General features: G+C 41.9%; 1 non-coding gene across 1 annotated transcript; it reads left to right on the top strand.

Annotated features, from left to right (window-relative positions):
• The first annotated feature begins 4573 nt into the window (after positions 1 to 4573).
• On the top strand, positions 4574 to 4646 carry TRNAE-CUC (transfer RNA glutamic acid (anticodon CUC)). Its single transcript has one exon. It is a non-coding gene; the product is annotated as a tRNA-Glu (tRNA).
• The last annotated feature ends 11983 nt before the right edge of the window (positions 4647 to 16629 follow it).

The raw sequence follows: 16629 nt of genomic DNA, 5'->3' as shown, positions 1-16629 counted from the left end.
TAGGTGAAGAACAGAGGGGATTTTTAGGGCAGTAAAAATTCTCTGTATGATACCATAATGGGGAATATATGTTATTATACATTTCCAAACCCATAGAATGTACCACACCAAGAATGAACCCTAAGGTAAACTACGGACTTGGGAGATGATGATGCGTCAATGGAGATCCATCAGTTGTAACAAACATAGCACTCTGGTGTGGGAGGTTGATAATGGGGGAGACTGTGGGTGTGTAGGGGCAGGGGATATGTGAGAAATCTTTGCATCTTTTTCATAATTCTGTGAACTTTAAGTGGCTCCAAAAATTGTCTTTATAAAAAAGCAAAAAAAAAAAAACAAAAACAAAAACAAAACAAAACAAACAAAAAAAACAACCACAAAGTTCACATAGACATGACTGTGAGTGCTCATCTCCCAGGGTGAATGAGAAACTTACTTAATAGTCATTGCTGTGGCTCCTTCCCACTCCCTTGGGTTGTACGAGAGCCTAGGGAGCTCAGTTATGCCTTGTTTTTTTTTTTTTTTTTAATTGGAGTTCAATTTGCCAACATATAGCATAACACCCAGTAGTTATGCCTTGTTTTAACTACTGTCCAGCCTGGTTACAGCTGGCACCTGCACTGCCTAACGCCTTACATCTTGGAGGTAGGCAAGACTGGCTTCTGGACCAAGTTTGATCACAAAACCTTGCCCTGTGCTGAAAGCTCCTCTCTCAGGGGACTGATCTTCATGAGTTTGCTTCTGTCTCCTCCTTCCCTGTAGCATAAGTGCAGAGAGAAAAAACATAATGTAGTATTCAAAATATTATCTTGCCAATCTGTGGGATGGGGACAATCACACCTCTCTTATCTCCTCCTTCCTCAGGGATGTTGACAGGATTGGGTAAGGTGGGGTCTGTGAAAGCGTTTGCTCAACCACATGATGCTGGACAGGGGAGGCGCCACAGCTCTGAGGAAGGTAGCATGTGGGGGCCTGACACCATCCCTCACTTGGGTTTTTCCTCCAACATGTAATATACGGTTGTTTCCTTGGGTTGAGTACAAGATGAACCAGTTGTTTTCATGTGCATTTAGGGGTTGTGTTGTCCCAGATGCAAGCATTTATTTGTTTAGAGAGGGAGGCGATGGCAGAGGGAAAATCTGAAGCAGGCTCCAGGCCTAGCGTGGAGCCCAGTGAGGGGTTTGATCTCATAACCCCGAGATCATGACCTGAACCGGCATCAGGAGTCAAGACGCTTGACTGAGCCACCCAGGCGCCCCCCACAATGCAAGCCTTGAAATCTTAGACTCACACTCAGTGAGTGAGGTGCTCTCATGATGAAAGTGTCTGAGAACAGAGTCAAACGGAGGGAAGAGTGTGGTCCTGTTTCCAGTCCTTTGCTCACTGCATGGTGCGCTTGCCTTAAAATGTTGGGTCAGGGGTATTGCTTGCACTACTCAAGTGGTTCCTCCCTGACTTTTCCTTCTCTCTGTACCTTTTCTCTTTTTTTCTCATAACTGAATTCAAATTTAATGTGATTATTCTGTGGTCGACCGTATCGGAGAGAATCCCAAGATTTGAAGTCAAAAGCCTTGGATTCAGGCTCCAGGTCTGCTGCTTACAAGGCGTGTGTTCTTGGCAAATCACTGAACTTCCTGCAATGTCTTTTTTTCTCACTTGCAAACTTCGGGATAACATTGCTAATCTCGTGGGGCCGTTGAAGGACAGAAGTGGGGTCCTGTGTCTGGAAGCACATTGTGAATATAAATTGCTTGTCAGGGATTAGTTATCATGGCTGATTGTGGTTTTTGTGATTTTTTTTTTGGACTTGTGTCTTCTATATCCCGTGACCACCGTACAACCACCAGTTTGTTAGATATTCTTGTCCCTTACCCAAGAATGTTCTGATCATCAAAAACATGTTAGCTTTCAAGACCATGGGAAAAAAAATTTTTTTTTTCAAGTGAAAGTTCACATTTTTCATTTCCTGTACTGGTTGGAGACCTTGTTAGGAGCAGGATTTAGGGCCCTGTTTAAAGAGGCCTGGGCTCTCCCACCTGAGGAAGGGAGGCTTCCCTGGAGGTCCAGGCAAAAGACTTCCTGGGGACACAGCTGGGCTGCAAGGCTCAAGGGCAGGGCTTTCCAAATGGAGCAGGCCGGCAGTTTACACCTTTGGAGTTTCTCCTCCTCCCTGATTGCCCTTTTTCCCGTTGGCCCACAAGGCTGGTATCCTATAACAAGCTTGAGTTGCTTCCAAGTAGGCACAAGTGACTTGGAGGGACTCCTGCCTTCCAAAGCCTAGGGTATGGATAACCACAGAATGTGTCATGCACACCTGGGGTTATGATTATGCCAGGATTGTCCCCAGCAGAATGAGCCTGGGGGTCACCCTCCCTAGGAGGGTGGTTTAGGGAAGGTGCTCGCATTTTGCAGATGAGGATAGCTGAGGTTTAGGTGGTAAGTTGCCAATCTTGTGTAGCCAGTAAGTGGCAGATCTGGGTTTAAATTCAGGGTCTGTGTGGGAGATATCAGAAAGGGACACAGAACATAAAGACTTCTAACTCTGGGAAATGAACTAGGGGTGGTGGAAGGGGAGGAGGGCGGGGGTGGGGGTGAATGGGTGACGGGCACGGAGGGGGACACTTGACGGGATGAGCACTGGGTGTTATTCTGTATGTTGGTAAATTGAACACCAATAAAAATTAATTTATAAAAAAAATAAATAAATTCAGGGTCTGCCTCTAGAACAAGCTTTTTTTTTTTTTTTGCATCTTTGAAAAGATTTATTGTTCACTTTTGAACACACGCTGCAAGCAGGGGACAGGTCCAGCCTGGGAACCTGCTCCCTGGTGCAGCATAGAACAAGCTCTTACCCACAATATTGCCAATCTTCACGCCACTCGGAAGGGGTTTACTGCCCCTTTACTGCCTCACTTTCTCCTTCAACTTGACATTATAATCAGGCTTCTCTTTGGCTTGGTTCACTTCTCCCTAAAGGTGGGAACTGCTCCCCACCTTGGTGTGTTTTCTTCTGGGGCCTGGTGCCTGGAAATATACGGAACCTGAGGGAATTAAAGAGCCAAGTGAAGGGAGACATTTACTAAGAGTTTGGGGATTCCGTGTGAGAATACCTCTACACCTTTGACTAGGGCTGCCTCCCCAACTGATTTCCACCTAACTCAGGATGGGAAATACATTTCAAGTGCTTGGTCATTTTCCTAGTCTTAAATTTAGAAAATAGATACTTGCAGCAGAAATGGGTCAACTTATGAAATTTTTCTTATAGCAAACATTTACCTAGTTTTTTTACATTTTATTTTATTTATTTATTTATTTATTTATTTATTTATTTATTTATTTATTTGATCTTATTTATTTATTCATGATAGACATAGAGAGAGAGAGAGGCAGAGACACAGGCAGAGGGAGAAGCAGGCTCCATACTGGGAACCTGTTGTGGGACTCGATCCCAGGACTCCAGGATCACGTCCTGGGCCGAAGGCAGGCGCTAAACCGCTGAGCCACCCAGAGATCCCCTCTTTTTTTTTTATTTTTTAAAGAGATGGATCAGATCAGTGGAAGACAACTGATTCTTTCAATTGAAGTATATCACCCAGGGTACTTGGTAAATATGTAGACACCTGCACACAATCCAGGAGGTATTCAGTACAAATGGGAAGGGGGTGTGCAGTGTGGGAATCCATATTTTAAAAATATTTCTGGTGATTTAAAAAAAAATGCCAACTAAAGTTTGAGAGTCACTCTTTTAAATTAACTAGTCCAGCGATTCAATATTTAATAAAACCATGATCTGCTAATCATTGCATGGGTTAAAAAGACGTGGCCCATCTATTTGAAGGGCTTCTATTTCCTCTAGAGACACGTAGGGAAGGTGCATGGAGAGGTCAAGCTGTTTAAATACTCTGGAGTTCTGGAATCTCACGGCTGGCCCTGGAGGTAGAAGGCTCTAGGAGGAAGACCTAGTAAATTAGCTCCCTGGAAGAAATGCTGGAGAGAAGTTGCTGCTACTGTCAGTTTGTGGGACATTGGGGGGATCCTTTTCTAGCAGGATCAAAAGCAAATCTTGAGTGGACGAGCAGGGCTAGGGGATTCAACGAGGGAGCCCAGACGGCTCTAGTAGGCCTTAGGCTGCATTGGCCGGGTTGGAGTTTGGTGCTGCCCAGCAAGGGTCTCCTAGTTCAGGGAATTTCAAAATACCTGAGAGAGCCAGGGCCCCCCTATACTGGAGACTGGGGCTGGGTGAGACCCTTACCTCACTGTGATGACAGAGAAGCAGCTATCATGGTGGCACTAGGAAGCCATGGAGGGGCCTTTGATTTGCATGTGTCCACAGGCATCAGTTCAGTTCAATGAGCTGATAAAATTGATTTTCTCACTGCATTGACTGGTTGTCATACTGAATCGCTGAGGTGATTGACTGGTTCAGCATCTTGCAGATATAGCCACAGACTCCAGTGACTCGATCACATTCTAAAAAATGAATTTTAGAAATGCCATGTTTTCTCTTTACCAATTTCAACCAATTTAAGAAAGTTATGAGTTTGCTAAGAAATAGGTGGAGGTGGTGGGGGGTGCCTGGCTGGCTCAGTCAGTAGAACATGTGACTCTCGATCTCAGGGTCATGAGTTCAAGCCCCATGTTGGGCATGGAGACTACTTAAAAAGTAAAATAAAAAAAATACTATGGGGGATCCCTGGATGGCTCAGCGGTTAAGCATCTGTCTTTGGCCCAGGGCATGATCCTGGAGTCCCACGATCAAGTCCCAAATCAGGCTCCCTGCATGGAGCCTGCTTCTCCCTCTGCCTGTATCCCTGAACCTCTGCCTCTCTCTCTCTCTCTCTCTGTCTCTCATGAATAAATAAATGAAATCTTTAAAAAAATGCTATGAAGGGAAAAAAAATAGGTAGAAATCTCATCCAGTGGCATTTGACAAGCAGTTGATATTGAGTAATAGTTAATTCAGCTGAACTTTACCCCAGTTTGAGAATAGTATGAGCAAAAACTAAAGAAATTAGATGTATTCTACTTTGCATTTGGTAGGTTAGCAGATTGCTGCTTTTTCTATCGGCCGCAACTACCTTCCAGAGTTGTGAATAATCATGCTATCAGTTAAAGGTTGTCATCAAATTGTAAAGGGCCCTCAATGCTAATCAAGAGGACAGCTTTTCCACAAAGCATCACTTTTGCCTGAATTTCTAGACACCATCTGTGGTTTTCAAAGTCTGTGTAGAAAACAAATACACTCTGCTTTCAAGTAGGATGTGGATGGTGAGAACTCTCAAATGATATTAGTACCACTCATATAGCATTAGCGAAATCCCCGTCATTAGGAAATGTTATTTTATATAAAAAAGTTGATAATAGGATACGAAGATGCTAATATGATTAGGTGATGAGCTGATAATGGGGATTTTTTCATATCAGTGATTTTCATTCGTCACCAGCAAAGCTGATCTCCCTAATATGATATGATATTATAATAAAACCCAGGCAGAGAGTCAGCAGTGAAATTTATGATGCAAAAGAAAAGTCAATAGCATTATAAATCTTAGAAACTGATTATATTTCAGCTGTCAATGTTCTTGGCTGGAAAATCTTCTTTAATTCCCATGTCTTAGTCCTATTTACTTTGGTGATACCAAGCAAGGAAATGAAATAGATTTAAATCTTTATCTTAAGGATAACTTTAATGAGTGACAGTCAATTCCACATGGCCTGGTGGCCACAGATCTGTCACCTTGGCCTGGCTAACCTCCCATCCAATTAAGTGTACATTTAAATGCAAGTAGTTGGCAGGGTGTAGTGGGTGGAATTTAATTCTATGAGATATAAACCTAGTTTTCTCTGATATCATGGTTTTAGGTAATGAATGGCTGCCTGAGAATGTGGGACAATCATTTGAATATCATCAAAGGATTACTGGCAGGCGTGTATCACCGGTTACAGAAGGTAGGCCCTTCTATTCAATGAAAATAGTCTGGCCAATGAGAATTTTTGGAAAAGGGCAAAAAGCACTGAGATTCATCTGAGCCCCCAATCATCCAAATACAATGTCTTGAGTTTCAACGAAACTATATAAGCAATTCACATCAAAGTCAAGACTAGATGGCTGCCGAGGCTTTTGGGGTACTGGAGAGATTCTCTGAGGGACTTGGCAGTCCTCGAAAGTGGTTTCTTGTTTGGTGGCACTAACAGGAATGTGAAAGGCAGCACCAGGAATGGTGAATGGTGGCAGTCCCTTTTAGCTTATAAATTAAGAGAGGGTAAGCCTATAAAAGTGGCTCTCAACAGTGTAGCAGATACCGTAATATGTTGTGAAAATCTTAGTGGGAGTCTAAGGGGTCCTAATATATAACAGCATCTACTACAGCATGGAATGCAGAGGTAGGAAGATCTTTTTATCAGCTTTTTAAAAAAAGATTTTATTTATTCATGAGAGACACAGATAGAGAGAGAGAGAGAGAGAGAGAGAGCGAGAGAGAGAGAGAGAGAGGCAGAGACACAGGCAGATGGAGGAGCAGGCTCCATGCCGGGAACCCAATGTGGGACTCGATCCCGGGGCTCCAGGATCAGGCCCTGGGCTGGAGGCAGGTGCTCAACCGCTGGGCCACTCAGGCGCCCCCTCCATCAGCTTTTTATAAAACTGTTACACTGGGGATGCCCGAAGAGCTTTATTAGAATCTCATTTTACCTATGACATGCCAGGGCTGTGCCACATAGAGAGAGGTCCTGCCCATTGAACTTCGAGAAATATCTTTGCCCTCAGAGTTTCCTAAAAGTCTTCTAAGCAGATTCCGTGGCTCAACGCATGGACATAACTCTGGTTGGCTTCTGACTCTGGGAGAGAAACCTCATGCATTATGCTTGCTGGACCAGTTTACTTTTTTTTTTAAATTTCTTTTCTTTTTTAAGATTTAATTTATTTATTTATGACAGACACAGAGAGAGGCAGAGACACAGACAAAGGGAGAAGCAGGCTCTATGCAGGGAGCCCGATGTGGGACTCGATCCCTAGACTCCAGGATCACACCCTGAGCCAAAGGCAGACGCTCAACCACTGAGCCACCCAGGTGTCCCCAGTTTACTTTTTCATGAGATAGTCACTTCCATCGCTTAGAGCTAGAGAGCTCCCTTTCTTTCTTCCAATAAAATATTTAAATGTAGCAAAATGTCCTCTTTCAAATCTCTGTGGAGCTCTCAGTTTACCATGAACTTGCTGGGCTACCCTTGGACTTGATCGGACTAAGCTTGGGTCAGATGCTGTACGTACTGTGCAGTTTTCTACTCCAGGTGGGAAAGAGAGGCTTAGAACAGGCAGGAAGAAAACCAGCCCCAAGGAACCCAGCAAAATTCTTTTTGTGAACTTCCAGTACTAATGTGATTGGACTTGTGGCTTCCACTCGCTTTCTTTCCTGCCTTCCGTTGATGTAATCTACCTGTGTTAAAATAACTGCACAGGCTGGATTCAGAAGTTCTTTAGGTTTCTGGTCATCTGCTCGGAGTTGGCCTGCAGCCCCTCCTGGTCCTGCTTCCATTGGCTTGGGAATGCATCTGCCCACTGTGCACCTGGAGACTGCTTTTAACTCATTACACACTAGAGCCCACTGCGCCTCTTGGTCAGTTTTGTCCCAAGAAATGTGACAAGTGGACCAGAACCGACCCTACCATGCATGATTAATATGTAGGGGTTGGCTCTTGGCTTGTCAGGTGGTGGGCTTTTGAGAATTTAAAAAGAATTTTTGATTATAATAAGGGTACTTTTCCAGTTTTTCCTTTTCTTCCATCAACATCTTGACCCTTAAATTATGTTTGACATTAATACATATTTTGCATAAATCAGGATTAAAATATCTCTCTAGTGAGTTTCTAGCTATAGACACTTCCAGCCACAGCAGGCATTGTCACAATTACCCGTTAATAACATACAGGAGGAAGTGAGGGAAGGGCTTGGGGGCTGGGGGCTGGGGGAGGGGACTAGGGAAGAGGCCAGAGTTAGCTCTGTTACTGTAGCTTCCTGGCATTACAGTAGCTATAGGAGCTGTTTCTTTTCTTTTCTTTTTCTTTTTTATAAGAGCTGTTTCTGAGTCCTAGACATCTGCTGTGCATTTTCTTGTCCAATCCTTGGAACTACTCTGTGAAGTCCCCTTCGACCACCCATTTAGAAGTAGAGAAAATGAGGCTTCAGGATTTTCTCAAGGCTATGCAACCCATAGATCTAGGGATTTAAATTCAATCCTGTCTGCAGAGTTTGAATTCTTAATCATCTTGATAGAGTACACATTTTTATGAGTTCATTGAAAAGATAACTAATGACTGAAATTTGCCAATAATTCAGTGTTCCTTCAATTAATTTTTAAGATTTTATTTATTTATTCATGAGAGACACAGAGATAGAGAGAGAGAGAGAAAGGCAGAGACACCGGCAGAGGGAGAAGCTGGCTCCATGCAGGGAGCATGATGTGGGACTCGATCCGGATACCAGGATCACGCCTTGCGCAGAAGGCAGATGCTCAACCACTGAACCACCCTGGTGTCCCTGCCTTCAATTAGTTTGTATTTTATCAATTACACATTGAAAAACACTTGAAAGATAGCAGTATTCCCACATCAAGAAGTAAATAAGGTCTAATTGCCTTGCCCTTAAGTCAGGCTAGCCCTGTGAGTTGTTGGCCAGTAGGATGCGGTGGAAATGGCACTGTGTGGTTTCCCAGCCAAAGCCATAGAAGCCCTGCTGCTTCCATCTGGTTCTTTGTCCTGCTCCCTTTTTTGGGTGCTACCTTTTGGAGCCCAACCACCAAACTGTAAGAAACTCAGACTACATGTGGAGTCCACCTGTGGGTGTTTTAGTTGATAGCCTCAGCTGAGCTCCTGGCTAAGACCCATTAGCAGGCAATCATGGAAGTGAACCATCTGGGATGTTCCAGCCCAATCAAGTCCCCGACGGCTGCAGCCATCCAGCGTTCCCATTGATGCCATGCAGAGCAATGGAACCACCAGTCAACCCACAGAGTTATTGGAGAGCAATTTTGTTTCAAGCTCCTACATGTGGAGGTGGTGATCGTACAGCAGGTAGGTAGGTAACTGAAACACGCATTCTTTGTGATAATCTGCTTTGTGGGTTCTGCACGCCACGACTGGTTGTGCTCATACTGATTCAAGGGCCCCTGGCAACCACTCTGTAGTTTCACAAGGGCTTAGGCCTGCTATTTGGGACCGTGGAAGAGGTGGGTGGGAAGATTCCTATGGCGGCAGATCCCATGCCTATTGGCCACCTCCATATCCATCCTTCTCACAGACAATATTCTTAACTGTCTCATAAGGGAAGAAAAATATCTATCAGGTGTCACAGAAAGTTGAGTTAAAATGCACGCACGCATGTGTGCATGCCCACACACAAACACTATTTAGATGATCTCAAATGAACACTGGGTGATATTTGAAAGAAGGGGCCATTTGGGTTTCTCTCTTCCAAAGACAGGCTGCAGGCTAAATGATGCATCAGTAAGTGCCTTTTGCAGCCATTCTTAATGGCCCTGGTTTACATGCCTGTAATTCTAACATGGGATTTCACAATGCAATAAACAAAGAACAAAGTACAACCGTTTTATGATATTAAAATAGCGCTTATAATTGTTGTCTGGCAATCAGAATATTTTAAAAGATACTTGATTATAATGAGTGCTAGGTTTTAAATGTTTTTCTTCTCTCAGCCTTGGTTCACTTAGATAGGAAGTTTTAAAATTTTTCTTTTTAAGACATGACCTAAACCTTCAGGCTTCAGTTTTAGGCTTATGGTTATCATGAGAGCTCCTATTTTTTTGAGTACCAATCCTTAGTCAACCTTGTGGGGTAATTATTGCCTCCGCTTTATAGATGGGAAGACTGAGGCTTAGAGTGTGTAAATCACTTGCCGGGGGTCACTCTGTTGATGTGTGCAGAACTGGGATTTGAACCACCTCTATCTGATTCCCAAGCCGTCTGCTCATGCTGCCTTATGATGACTGCGTCTCCTGTTGCCCTTCTAAAAAGCCTATGATTCAAAAGGCAATTTGTAATAAAGAGCCAGCCTCGAATTGAGGTTTTAAAGCACTGCCTGCCCTTTCAGGTATAAAACATTTTGTTAGAAGCAATAACAGCATAATTATAGCAAATGTCTCCACCTTCCCTGTCGCCACTGCACATGGGTCTAGGTTACAAGTTCGAAATTTCACTGATTATTGGCGCATAATTGGCTTCATGTAGATGATAAATGTATTACTGATTGATTATCATGACTTGGTCATATTTGAAATGTCAAAGTAGAAAATTGAATTGTCATATTATCACATGTTCTCATTCAAGCACCAGATAAATATTACAAATGATGATTTTCCTCTGAGTACTATATAAAGAATTTATGGAATATTAATAATACTGTTATCCACAACCTTCATGCTTGGTGGATGACCCCAAACTGAAATCATGTTTGACTTTTGAGAAATAAACCTTAAGTATGATCTGCTTTACCCACTTCTCTGCTGCCTACAGCTTTATAGTGTAACTATTCTTAAGGACAATGCTTGCCTCTCTTAGAGAGAATTGGACATTTATGACCTGCTTGATGATGCTTTTTTTTTTTTCTTCATCCTTTTACTACCTACCATGCTGCATGGCAGTCAGGATATCCTCTGAGGTGAAATCAGATCTTCAGAGAGAATGTAAGAGTTGCTCTGGGACAATCTAGTCTCAGTCCCCGATTCTACACACTGTGAAGACCCTGACAGCTTTCAAAAATGCTGCTGTAAACCATCTGGAGAAGCTAGTGTTTGCTGTAAGCCTTCCCATTTCCTAACAGGTGTAACCTCCCCGTTTTCACTGGGGCATTAGGGACCTCTTTTAAAAGACCAATTAAGGAGAGGAGTCTGGGAGGAAATCCTTTGAGATAATAGACCAGGGCGACAGATCTTGGCCTGTGGGACTCACACCTCTCCTCTGGGCCCTTGAGATTATTACGAGGATCTTCTAATTTCCCAGTGCACCAAGCATTGCTTGTAGACTGAATAAACCTTTGATTTAACTCCTTTTAGATATATGAATGTAGATACTGCTGTGCATAATAAAATAGAAGTCAATGTTAAGATAATACTGAATTTATGGTACCTTCAACAATATGCACTTTCTTAACAAATACTAAAAAAATAATGTGGTAGAGGATGCATGGATTTTTTTTTGTTGTTAAATTATCTGGAGTCATTGAGCAGGCCAAGGAATCATTTGTTCAACCACAGTTGCTCTGGAGAGATACAAGGGTGGCTAGGAGAAGGCCGTTGCTGCTTCCTGAATCCTGCTACTTGATGAGGCAGTTGGGAAAACTTATATTCTAGGTTTTTTTTTTATTATTATTATTTTATGATCCCTTTGGTCAGACTGAATGTAGAAGCTTCTTAAATGCTCCAGGTCCTCTCAGGACTCTGTTTAATCATTCTTTCAGATACTGAGATTTTTAGGTCTCCATGGCATAGAGCTTAAGTATTTTTCAAATCTTTATTTCATTTTACATAGTAGGTGCTCAATAAATGTTCATTAATATTGATGAAGCTGCTTTACTGTAAATACTCCAAATCATCATTGTTAATCACGTTTGTATTCAGGATGGTATTTCTGAAGTGAATGGAGTTTGTCTAGGTTAGGAAGAAAGGGAAATCAGTGCTTCATAAATGTTATTGAAAATGTGGGGTTTTTTTGGGCTCCTCCTTCTAATTTGAATTAGCCACCTGGCTTTTAGAAGTGGCTTCTTACAGACCTTGATTTAAATCTCTGGTACCCATTTTCCTTTCTTATACATCTGTGTGTTTGGAGTGGAAATGTCAAAAGGGGATGGATACTCTTTGACTCACAAATAGGCAGTAAACATGAACCCCGGGAAATAAGCATTTTGCAAACTACCATGTTTTCTCTTTGTGTCTGTACTTAATGATTCTTCAGTTATTAGTACCAAAATTCAACTAGTTCTGTAGTTAAGCTACGTTATGAATAATCCAGCTTTGGTCAGCTAATTTAAGAGCCCAATAAACGTTTGTGTCTTGCTTTATGAGAAATGTCAGATACCTATCTTTGTAACAAATCTACTTGGAGCTGGTGCAACTCTTGCTTGACTCCAAATGTCCTCTGGGTCAACTTGTAATTAGTACACAAATTTCATGCAGGGCAGTGCAAGGCAATATTCTCAAACATTAGTGAGCTTCAGAACCCCCCAGTGGAGAGTCAAACCCCACTTTACTCAGTTATAGATTCATTTAGTTAGGGGGTGGGGCCCAGGAAGCTACAAGAACCAGGCACTGGGGGTGATTTTGCTGCCTGTGTTTCGGTGTAAATGGCTGTGGGTGGGACAGGGAAATTGGGAACTGATGCTTTGGAACACGATTAGGATTTGGAGAGAAGGTAAGGCATTCAAGTGTGAGTGAGTGAAGTAGGGAGAAGAGCGTTGGAGGTAATAGAGTGTAGAGTTAGGAGAGTGGGCATCGAAGCCTGACAGCTCTGGTTCTGAGTTCCCCTGCTCCCCCACTGGCAGCCTTTCAGACTTGAATGAGTTACTTCATCTGGCTTATCCCCAGTCTCCTCATCTCTAATGGCATCTACCTCTAAGGGTTGGCGTGAGGATTCAATGAGAATATGCAGTTAATGTGCTGGACATAGACTAGGGCCTTAACTGATATTAGCTTTTATTATGCATACATACACATATTGTATTTCAATTTTCTTTTTCTCCCTGTAGTCACAGAATTCACATTTTGAGAATTTCTTTTGGTTTTATCAGTTCCTGAGTCTGATAGGGTTTTTTTTTTTTGTTGTTGTTGTTGTTCATGATAGTCACATGGAGAAGTAGGAAGTACCCAGAGTCTGGCGAAAGTCAGCAGAATTCTTTGGGAAGGTTGTAAAGTCTGTATTCTCCTGAAAAAAAAAAAAAAGAGATAAAACTCCTGAAAGTCTCCAGTTTAACATATTTTGAAAAGAGCCAGGGCTGAGCTGAAGGAGGATCTGGGGCAACGATTAGGAAAGACTGAATCTGAATTCCAGCTCTGCTGCTTTCCTGCTACATATATGTCATAATATAGTAACTTAGGACCCCCTCTGTGCCTCAGTGTCCTCATTAATAAGTCAAGAGGACTCTAAGAGCTTGTTTATGTGGAGCACTCTACATGCTTTAGATGTGGGTCCGCGTGCGTGTGTAGTGTAGCGGCTCTGGGGCAGAATTATTTGCACTCTGATACCTCCTCTGTTACTAACTGCAGCTCTAGGCTACTTATGCCACTTTTTCCCAGTGCAGTTTCTTCATCTATAAAATAGGGATAATTAGTAACAGGCCTACTCAATGGAGTGTGTACTCATATACATTATGAGTGTATAAATAATTAATACTTGTGAACTGTTTAAAACAGCACCTGGCACACCTGAATCTTTTTTCTGAGGGAGACTGTCCCCCCGAATTCCTATTACACTTATCGAGAGATTAATTCATGCCAGCAAATTGCTCCTCTAGCACTGTCACAGTGAGCCTTCACCACAACCCTGCAGTGTGCTTTAACATCTCTACTTGAAGGTAACTTGCTGAAGATCACATATCTAGTAAGTGGCAATGACTGCTCCAAAGCATGTACTCTTGTCTTCTGTGTTTTACTGTCTCATACACCTTCGCTCTCTACTCTCCATTCCTTTCCCACCCCACCCAACCTCAATGCCTCCCTTCTTTTCAAAACTCTGTTCTTTCTGTGATCCATGTTGATCTGCCTTGGTTTGATCCCCTCAGGGTAGCTCTTTCCTCCATTAGACCTTCTGTTATTCCTAAGTCTCATCTAGGTATGTTTCTAAGAGTCTCTAAGTTCTTTGACAAAAGGGTCTACGACGTCTCCAACAGTATAGTTTTACCTCAGACATAGGGTGGTATTATTTGTTAAATTGAGTGTAATATGCACATGCATTCATTTTAGTTTCTACAGCTGCCATAATAGAATACTACAGACAGGGTGGCTTAAGCAACAGACATTTGTTTTGTCAAAGTTTGGAGGCTAGAGGTCCAACATCAAGGGATTGACAAGTTTGGTTTCTTCTGAGGCCTCTTTCCTGGGCTTGCAGTTGGCCACCTGTGTCCTCACATGGTCTTTCCTCTGTGTGTGTGCATTCCTGATATTTCTCTGTATGCCCAAATTTTTCTCTTCTTATAATGGACTCCAGTTACATTGGATGCCCTAATGGCTTCATTTAACTCGTTCACCTCTTTAAAAGGCCCTATCTCCAAATACAGTCACATTCAAAGATCCTGGGGGCCAGCGCTTGAACATTTGAGCTTTGGGGGAATGCTATTCAGCTCAGAATAGCATCTATCATTAAAATAACTCACAATTGCACTGAATGTGAAATGTTGATAAAGATTTAGAACTTGAATGAATATGTCATATTATGTATGATATATCCTATGAGATACATATCTCTGTGTATGAGAGATACAGTGAGAACATCTCATAAGATACACTGAGATAGTCTCAATGAATCAATAGGGAGAGTTAATGAAAATTAATTTCAGAATTTACTAGGCTGATTACAATAATTTCCAGGTGTCCAACAGGTAAGCTGATGATAGCAATGTGGCTTGCCTAATCACAGCCCACTGGAAATTTTTAAATAACATTTATTTTATGCAATTAGCACATCTATTGTAGACCAATAAGGCCTAACCACCCACCCACATTGACTCCCTTCTTCCAGGTGTCACATCAGCAGGTGTGAATCAAATTAGTAATTTGTGATGGAAACTGAATGTAATCAATTATGCAATTTTGAGCTGTTTAAATTTAATTCCATTAAATTATATCATGAAACTGGTCCATCAAGAAGTAGTGAAAATAAGATGGAAAGAAACATGAATAAGGGCCTTTCACTGGGAAATGCTGTGAGAGGGGTTATAAGAATATGGTCTTTTGGTTCTTTCTGACCTGGGTATGAGTCCTAGATCTGTCATGTAGTAGCTGTAAGACTTTGGGCAAGTGTCCGAACTTGAAGGCTCTGTTTCCTCACCTGTGAAGAGGGGCTAATAAATATCACTGCATAACTGTGTTGTGAGAATTAATGAAATGATGAAAGGAAAAAGCATGAAAGGAGCAGCATGAGAGCAAGGAAGGACCTTGTCTCTTTTCTTCACTGTTGTATCCCTGGTGTTTAGAACAGGCTGGAAAATGGAGGCACTGTATTTTAATAAATAAATATTTAAACAAACACATGCAAATACATAAATATTAAATAAACAAACATCTGTTTACTGAATGAATTAGTGAATAAATGAATTAATAAGAAAAAATAAAGAACCCCACACACAGTATCAGTGATAATTTCCATAGACAAGGGCAGTGGTCCTAAGTCCAACTGCACACTAGAATCACTGGAGGAGCTGTTAGAAAATACTGGTGCAGGGGCCCCATACTCATAGAACTTGATTCATTGGCTTGCATTCAGCCTCTAGCACTGGGATTTTTTTCCCCTATAACATGTGTCATCTTCTAATATTCTATTATTCAATCTTATGGAATTTACAGTATACTAAATATAATAATATAAGTTTTGCACTTATAGTTTATAGTTTCCTCCCTTGTTCGAAGGAGGCACTTTGTGAGTCCAGAGATTTTTAAATTTTTATTTTAATTTTATTTAAAAATATTTTAAAAGATTTTAAAAATTTATTTTTTTTTGAGAGAGAGAGAGAGAGAGAGAGAGAGAGAGAGAGAGACTGAGTATGAGTGAGGAGAGGAGCACAGGAGAAGGGAGAGGGAGAGACTCCCAAGCAGACTCTGTGTCCAGCATGGAGCCTAACACAGGGCTCCATCCTATGACTCTATGATCATGACCTGAGCCATAACCAAGAGTTGGACAATCCACTGACTGAGTCACACAGGTGCCCCTGTGGAGATTTTTTTCATGTTTTATATCTTGACATATCCTAGTGCTTAGGATATATTTGATATAATAGAGATATTAATGATAAATTAATACATGAATGACCCAGGTATATTATCCAAATTATTTGGAAGTAGCTGAAGTTAATTATTATTTTTAAATATTTTATTTATTTATTTTAGAGAAAGAGAGTGAGAGCTCAAGCTGGGGGAGGGGCAGAGGCAGAGAATCTCAAGCAGACTCTGTGCTGAGTGCAGAGCCTGACACGGGGCTTGATCTCATGACCCTGAAATCATGACCTGAGCCTAAATAAAAAAATTGGACGCTCAACCAACTGAGCCACCCAGGCACCCCTGAAGTTTATTAAAAATATATATATATTGTAATCGCTTTTAGTGCTCAAAAAGACACATAAATTCAATCAGTTGGTGGTAGGAGTTTGATTAGAAGGGCTATAATCAGAGCTGGTGGGTGCTGGAGAAAGGATCCCATACCACCTGGGATGAGTTCTTGGCAGAAGTTAGACAATGGAAAGCCCGGATAAGTCTGGAGGAAGTTCCAGAGAAGGAATACTTGTGCTTTGCTTCCTGGGTGAAGCCTGAGAAGACAGAAAGCCTCTTAGATTCAGGACCTTCTCTCTGCACCAACTGAGTCCCAGTAGATTAAAAATGGTAGAGTGGTTTACTTAAAAAGTGAAGAGTTGAC

The sequence above is a fragment of the Nyctereutes procyonoides genome, unplaced genomic scaffold, assembly GCF_905146905.1.
Source record: "Nyctereutes procyonoides isolate TBG_1078 unplaced genomic scaffold, NYPRO_anot_genome, whole genome shotgun sequence".
In the NCBI taxonomy this organism is placed as follows: Eukaryota; Metazoa; Chordata; class Mammalia; order Carnivora; family Canidae; genus Nyctereutes; species Nyctereutes procyonoides.
The sequence above is the reverse complement of the archived record's forward strand: the minus strand, read 5'-3'. Positions and strand labels throughout refer to the sequence as shown.